The sequence below is a fragment of the Gossypium arboreum genome, chromosome 9 (genome assembly GCF_025698485.1).
Source record: "Gossypium arboreum isolate Shixiya-1 chromosome 9, ASM2569848v2, whole genome shotgun sequence".
Classification (NCBI taxonomy): domain Eukaryota; kingdom Viridiplantae; phylum Streptophyta; class Magnoliopsida; order Malvales; family Malvaceae; genus Gossypium; species Gossypium arboreum.
Genome location: NC_069078.1, coordinates 67,270,324 through 67,276,349, shown reverse-complemented (window position 1 = coordinate 67,276,349; position 6,026 = coordinate 67,270,324). Strand labels below are relative to the sequence as shown.

Here is a 6,026-nt window from a genome sequence, read left to right as displayed (position 1 = left end):
AGGTTTTTCTATGATGGCAGCACCTCTGACAAAACACATAAGGAAAGGAGTACCGTTTGTATGGACTAAGAAACAGCAAGAAGCTTTTGAGAAGTTGAAGAAAGTTCTGACTGAAGCACCTGTGTTAATTCAGTCGGAGTCTGGGAATGATTTTACTGTGTATAGTGACGCATCACACATGGGTTTGGGCTGCGTGTTAATGCAAGAAGGTAAGGTGGTTGCATATGCATCATGATAGCTTAAGCCTTATGAGGGAAACTATTTGACTCATGATTTAGAGTTGGCAGCAGTGATATTTGCACTTAAGATTTGGAGACATTACTTGTACGGAGAAAGGTGTATTATATACACTGACCATAAGAGTTTTAAGTATTTGTTGACTCAGAAGGAGCTGAACCTTAGGCAAAGGAGATGGATTGAGTTGCTTAAGGATTATGACTATTCGACCGAGTATCACCCAAGCAAGGCTAATGTGGTAGCCGATGCTCTAAGTCGTAGAGTTGTATCTGATCTGAGAGCAATGTTTGCTCGTCTGAGTCTGTATGATGATGGAAGTCTGTTGGCTGAGTTGCAAGTGAGGCCAACCTGGGTGGATCAGATTAAGGAAAAATAGTTGAACGATGAGTCTTTGGTCGCTCGTTTTCAACAAGTTAAGGAAGGGGAAACTTCTGAGTTTGGGAGCCAGAAGAGACGATGCAACAGCAATACCCTCATCTGTTTGGATTAGGTAAATTTCAAGGACGAAATTTCTTTAAGGAGGGTAGAGTTGTAACGCCTTAATTTTCGGGAATCCTGTGAATGTTGGCATAGGTTTAATTATGTTAGTAGGCCTCTAGAAGGCCCAAGCTTAAGATAGAACCCGGTAATTTTAGTTAATTTTTGTTCCATAAGAAAAAGGGAGTGAAATTATGAAATAGGACCTATGTGAAAATGTTTGAAAATGCTATAGGCTAAATTGAAGTGGCCAAATAAATAGGAGTGCAAAATAGGAGGATTTGCATGACAAACCTCCCATTTTACATGAAGTGGCCAGCCATCATGTTGTTGTAGACAAAATGTACACTTGATATCCATAATTTACGATACAAATTGATACAAATTGATAATAGGTTAGGTAAATGTTCCATGATAATAGGTTAGGTAAATGTTCCATGATAATGGGTTAGGTAAATGTTTCATGATAATGGGTTAGGTAAATGTTTCATGATAAGAATTTCATGTCTTCTGTATTAAAGAATTAAATGGATGAAATATGAAGTTTTATTAAAAGGAAAAGGGGTGAAAAGAACAAAGTTTTGTCCATCTTTGTTCATCATAGCGGAAAGTTAGAGAAGAGAAAGGAGAGGAGAAAGCTCTTGAGTATTCGGTCATTAGGAGGAGGAAAATTGAAGGTAAGTTCTTGGTACCTTGCTTCTATTTTGAGGTTCATGAGTTCTTCTTGATTCTACCTTAACTCTTGAAGTATATTTTGATTTTTAGTTGTGTTGTGAGCATTTAGTCATGAATTAAAATGAAGGAAATGGTTGTTGTTTCATGTTCTTTTGATGAAAAATGGAAGATAGGTGAAGTTGAGCCAAACAAATGAGCATACATGTGCCTTAGATGCTAAAGGGAAAAATTGGCTAACATGTTGTGCTTTAAAATGATGAAATGGAGATTATACTTAAGTAAAATCATAGATATGTGATGATTGATTGGTGATATACATGTTTAAATAACATGCATGCAAGGTATGTGTGAAAGAGTGATTTGGTAATAAATCTGCTTGGGACAGCAGCAGTAACGTTACTTTGGAAAATCACCATAAATTGTGGGAGAAGAATTAGAAATTGAATAAATTATGCAATTAAATCTTATTGAGTCTAGTTTCTAATGAAATAAACAAGAACATATTTTGAATTCTGTACAATGAGAAATTTGATTCGTAATGAAGGGTGGTCAGATTAGTCAAACAGTGAAACATGGGAAACTTTGAGAAAAATCTGGTATTGATTGGCTAAACCAAAAATTCTGAAAATTTTATGGATAGAAGATATATGAGTCTATTTTCAGGGAAAATTAACGGCACTTGATTTGGAGTTTCGTAGCTCCAGTTATAAATGATTTAGTGACTGTTGCTTAGGAAGACAACTTGCAGTGAAATTTTGATTATGTGGTAAACATTGACAAAAAAATTGTTAATGAGTTGCTTATTGATTTCTTATAAGCTTACAATGATCTGTAGGTGTGGTTGGTCGAATATTGTAAGGGGTTATCGTAGTTCATATTTGAATAGTTAGATTAACGTGTTAGTAATTCAATTGTAGGCGGTTCGTGTGTGGATCTCACAAGATATCGTCGCAAGCAATAATGTGTAATGACACCCTCTCATAGACTAGATTGGCAAAAGCAAAAAGCGAAATCTTTGAAAAGTCGAGATTTTGGGAATTTGTGAGTGTCGAATGCTCGTAAGATAGTTGGGTTTGTATATTTGGTAATCTAAAGTAATAAACTGCAGTACGCGTGATTTCGTACATTTTGATAATTTGGGCTTAATGGGCCAAAGATCGGGTTCATGGGCCAATGGGCCCAATTCAGTAAGTATGTACGGTAAGTGTTCTGATAGTACGTAAATAGTTAGGATATGCATGAAAACCCTAAAAGTAGCTAAATTACTATAATACCCCTATGTATGGAAAATTACTGTTATACCCCTAGGTGCAAAATTACCGTTATACCCTTAGGGTTAATTTTGACTGAAAAGCATGACGATCTGATTCTGTATGATGTATGCCATGATTATATATCTGTTGCATGGGGACATGGGTTATATTATGGAGGAAGCGTTCTGGTGGCTATGCTACAAATATCTGATCTGGTGGCTCTGCCACATATATCTGTTCTCGTGGCTCTGCCACGATTATCTATATCTGGTGACTCACACATTATTCGCTCGCAGCCATGCTGCAAATTACGTGGTGTGTAGCGGTTGGATGGGTCGAGTTGTCTCCCACACGGTGTAAGGTTGGTACGGGGTGTATACGGTTGGATATGGTTGGGTTTCGCATAAACATGTAATATCGCTACGTTCATTATGGGCCTATGGGCTTTATTTTGAATTCTGTTCTGGGCTAAGGCCAACTTATTCTATTTCTGCGGTTTAAGCTGATATAGGCTATGGTTGGGTTAATTTACACATTGAGTTTCCCCAAACTCACCCCTTTTATTTTCATCCACGCAGGAAATCCCCAACCATAGTGGGCTTGGAGCTGTGAGGGAATTCGGAGTGGCCACCCGTTCTGAAATTTTGATTTTCTTCTGGTGAACTGGATATCCTTTTAATTACGTTTGAGGTTTTGGGCTTTTAAATGTAATAAGGCCGCTTATTTATTTTTGATGGTTTTTATATGTTTTATTAAGATAGGTAATATTTATATTTAACTATTGAAATTGGATAGCTTTAGGGCGCGTTTTCAAAAACAGTAATTGTTTTCAAAATAACACGAAAACAAGCAAAGCTTCCGCAATGAAGATATTTTCCAAAATTAATCACTTTTCCTAAAAAGGACTTAATCAAATCGGTTTCCTAGAAATATACATGACGTTAAGGTATGGCAATGGTGGTTTGCATGTCTAGGATTGGATCCGAAGGGAGTCTGGTACTTAAACAGTTCGATGGATTCACCTCCTCTTTTCCGGTTTCCTACCTGGTGCACAACTTCCATTCACTTTAACCCTTAATGAATTAATCTTTTGAACATCAAGTACGATTTTCTGGACTTAGAATGAAATTTTTTTTTTTACGTTTTTGATGTGACATGCCGGATCCGATCATAACTTCTGGGCCGGGTTTGGGGTGCTACATTTAGTAGTATCAGAGCCTAGGTTGTAACAACTCGGCTGTGGAAGGGGTTTACAAAAACAAAGATTTTTCGAAAGCGAAAATTTTATAAAGAGTGCGAAAAACTTGATTTTCAAAATTTAGATCTTTAGGAGGTGGCATTCCGAATCTCCGGCTCAAGTCTGTAAGTATTCTGAATTTTTCTGAATATTTTCTTGAATTATCTGTCTGTACTGAAACCCTACTAGGACACTCTAGATAGGATGATACTGAAACCATAGGAAAATTTGATAAGAGATTGAAACTGTAGCTAGACTTCGATTCTGCGAAAACAAACTCGAACTCTTCATCGATTCATAAAACATCCGTAATAAACACCGGAATATTAATTGATGCATAAAATTTGTACTCAAGATAATACGATATGAGTACAAGAGGCCGTGGACGGGGCCGAGAAAGTGCTCGAGCGAGATCTTCGTCTTGGAGACATATGCCGGCGGTGGATGCACCGGTACCACTGGGCAATAGAGGTAGAGTCTCATGACCGCATGGTCGAGAGGATGATGCCCCATCACGAGCAATGCTTCGTGTTCGGAAAGGGTTGTCAGGGCAAGTACGGGCAATGGAGTTCGGGGATCTATTTTTGAGCGACTTCGGGCTAACGGAGCGGAGATCTTTAAGGGCGTATCTGGTATAGCCCCGAATGTGGCGGAATATTGGTTGGAGGCCACAGAACGGATTATGGATGACTTGGACTGCTCTGAGGAGACTGTGAGTGGAGTATCTGTACTAATTCCCTTGGGTCACTCGGTTAGGGTAGACAAACTGTATAGGAATGTACCCTTAGAAACTCAAGGCAAGATTTTTCCTGGAGATCTGATGGAGTTACCGTTCGGAGAGTTTGACCTCATTCTGGGAATGGATTGGCTTGTTAAGCATAAGGCGACTCTGGATTGTGCTTCTAAACGAATGGTGTTAAGAACTACAAAGGATGAGGAGGTTATGGTGATAGGTGAGAGAAGGGATTATTTGTCCAATGTGGTGTCGGCATTAAGAGCCGAAAAGTGGATTCGGAAAGGTTGTGAGGCCTAATTGGTATTTGTAAGTCAGTCGGAAGAGGAGGGACTGACAGTAGATAAGGTTAGGACCGTAAAGGAGTTCCAAGATGTTTTTCCGAAGGAGCTTCCAGAATTGCCTCCGAATCGAGAAGTTGAGTTTGGAATAGACTTGTTGCCTGGAATGGCGCCTGTGTCTATCGCACTGTATAGGATGGCACCGAAGGAGTTAGTAGAGTTAAATGCTCAAATCTAAGAGTTGTTGGATAGGGGTTTTATTAGGCCAAGCGTGTCTTCATGGGGAGCACCGGTGCTATTCGTGAAGAAGAAGGATGGTACAATGCGGATGTGCATTGATTATCGCCAGTTGAACAAACTGACAATTAAGAATAAGTATTCACTACCAAGGATTGACGATCTGTTTGACCAGCTTAGAGGGGCTTCTGTATTTTCCAAGATCGACCTTCGATCTGGATATCATTAGTTAAGGGTCAAGGAGGTAGATATCCATAAGACAGCATTCAGGACTCGGTATAGTCATTACGAGTTTCTAGTTATGCCATTTGGACTAACGAACGCTCTTGTAGCATTTATGGATCTGATGAATCGTGTGTTCCAACCATGTTTGGATCAGTTCGTAGTCGTCTTTATTGACGATATCCTGGTATATTCTGAAATAGAAGTGAAACATGATGAGCATCTCCGTATAGTGCTGCGAGTGTTAAGAGAGAAGGAACTCTTCGCGAAGTTCAGCAAGTGTGAATTTTGGTTGAGGGAGGTAACCTTCTTAGGACATATGGTCTCTGCCGAAGGGATTAAGGTGGACCCTCGAAAGATTGAAGCAATTTTGGAGTAGAAGCCACCTAGGACGGTGTCGGAAATTTGAAGTTTCCTAAGGTTGGCAGGATACTACAGAAGGTTTGTGGAAGGTTTTTCTATGATGGCAGCACCTCTGACAAAACACATAAGGAAAGGAGTACCGTTTGTATGGACTAAGAAACAGCAAGAAGCTTTTGAGAAGTTGAAGAAAGTTCTGACTGAAGCACTTGTGTTAATTCAGTCGGAGTCTGGGAATGATTTTACTGTGTATAGTGACGCATCACACATGGGTTTGGGCTGCGTGTTAATGCAAGAGGGTAAGGTGGTTGCAT

At 39.3% G+C, this 6,026-nt stretch overlaps 1 long non-coding RNA gene across 1 annotated transcript; it reads left to right on the top strand.

Annotated features, from left to right (window-relative positions):
* The first annotated feature begins 1,165 nt into the window (after positions 1-1,165).
* Positions 1,166-3,420, top strand: LOC128280846 (uncharacterized). Its single transcript, XR_008271031.1, has 2 exons — positions 1,166-1,391; positions 3,221-3,420. It is a non-coding gene; the product is annotated as an uncharacterized LOC128280846 (long non-coding RNA).
* Positions 3,421-6,026: the final 2,606 nt, after the last annotated feature.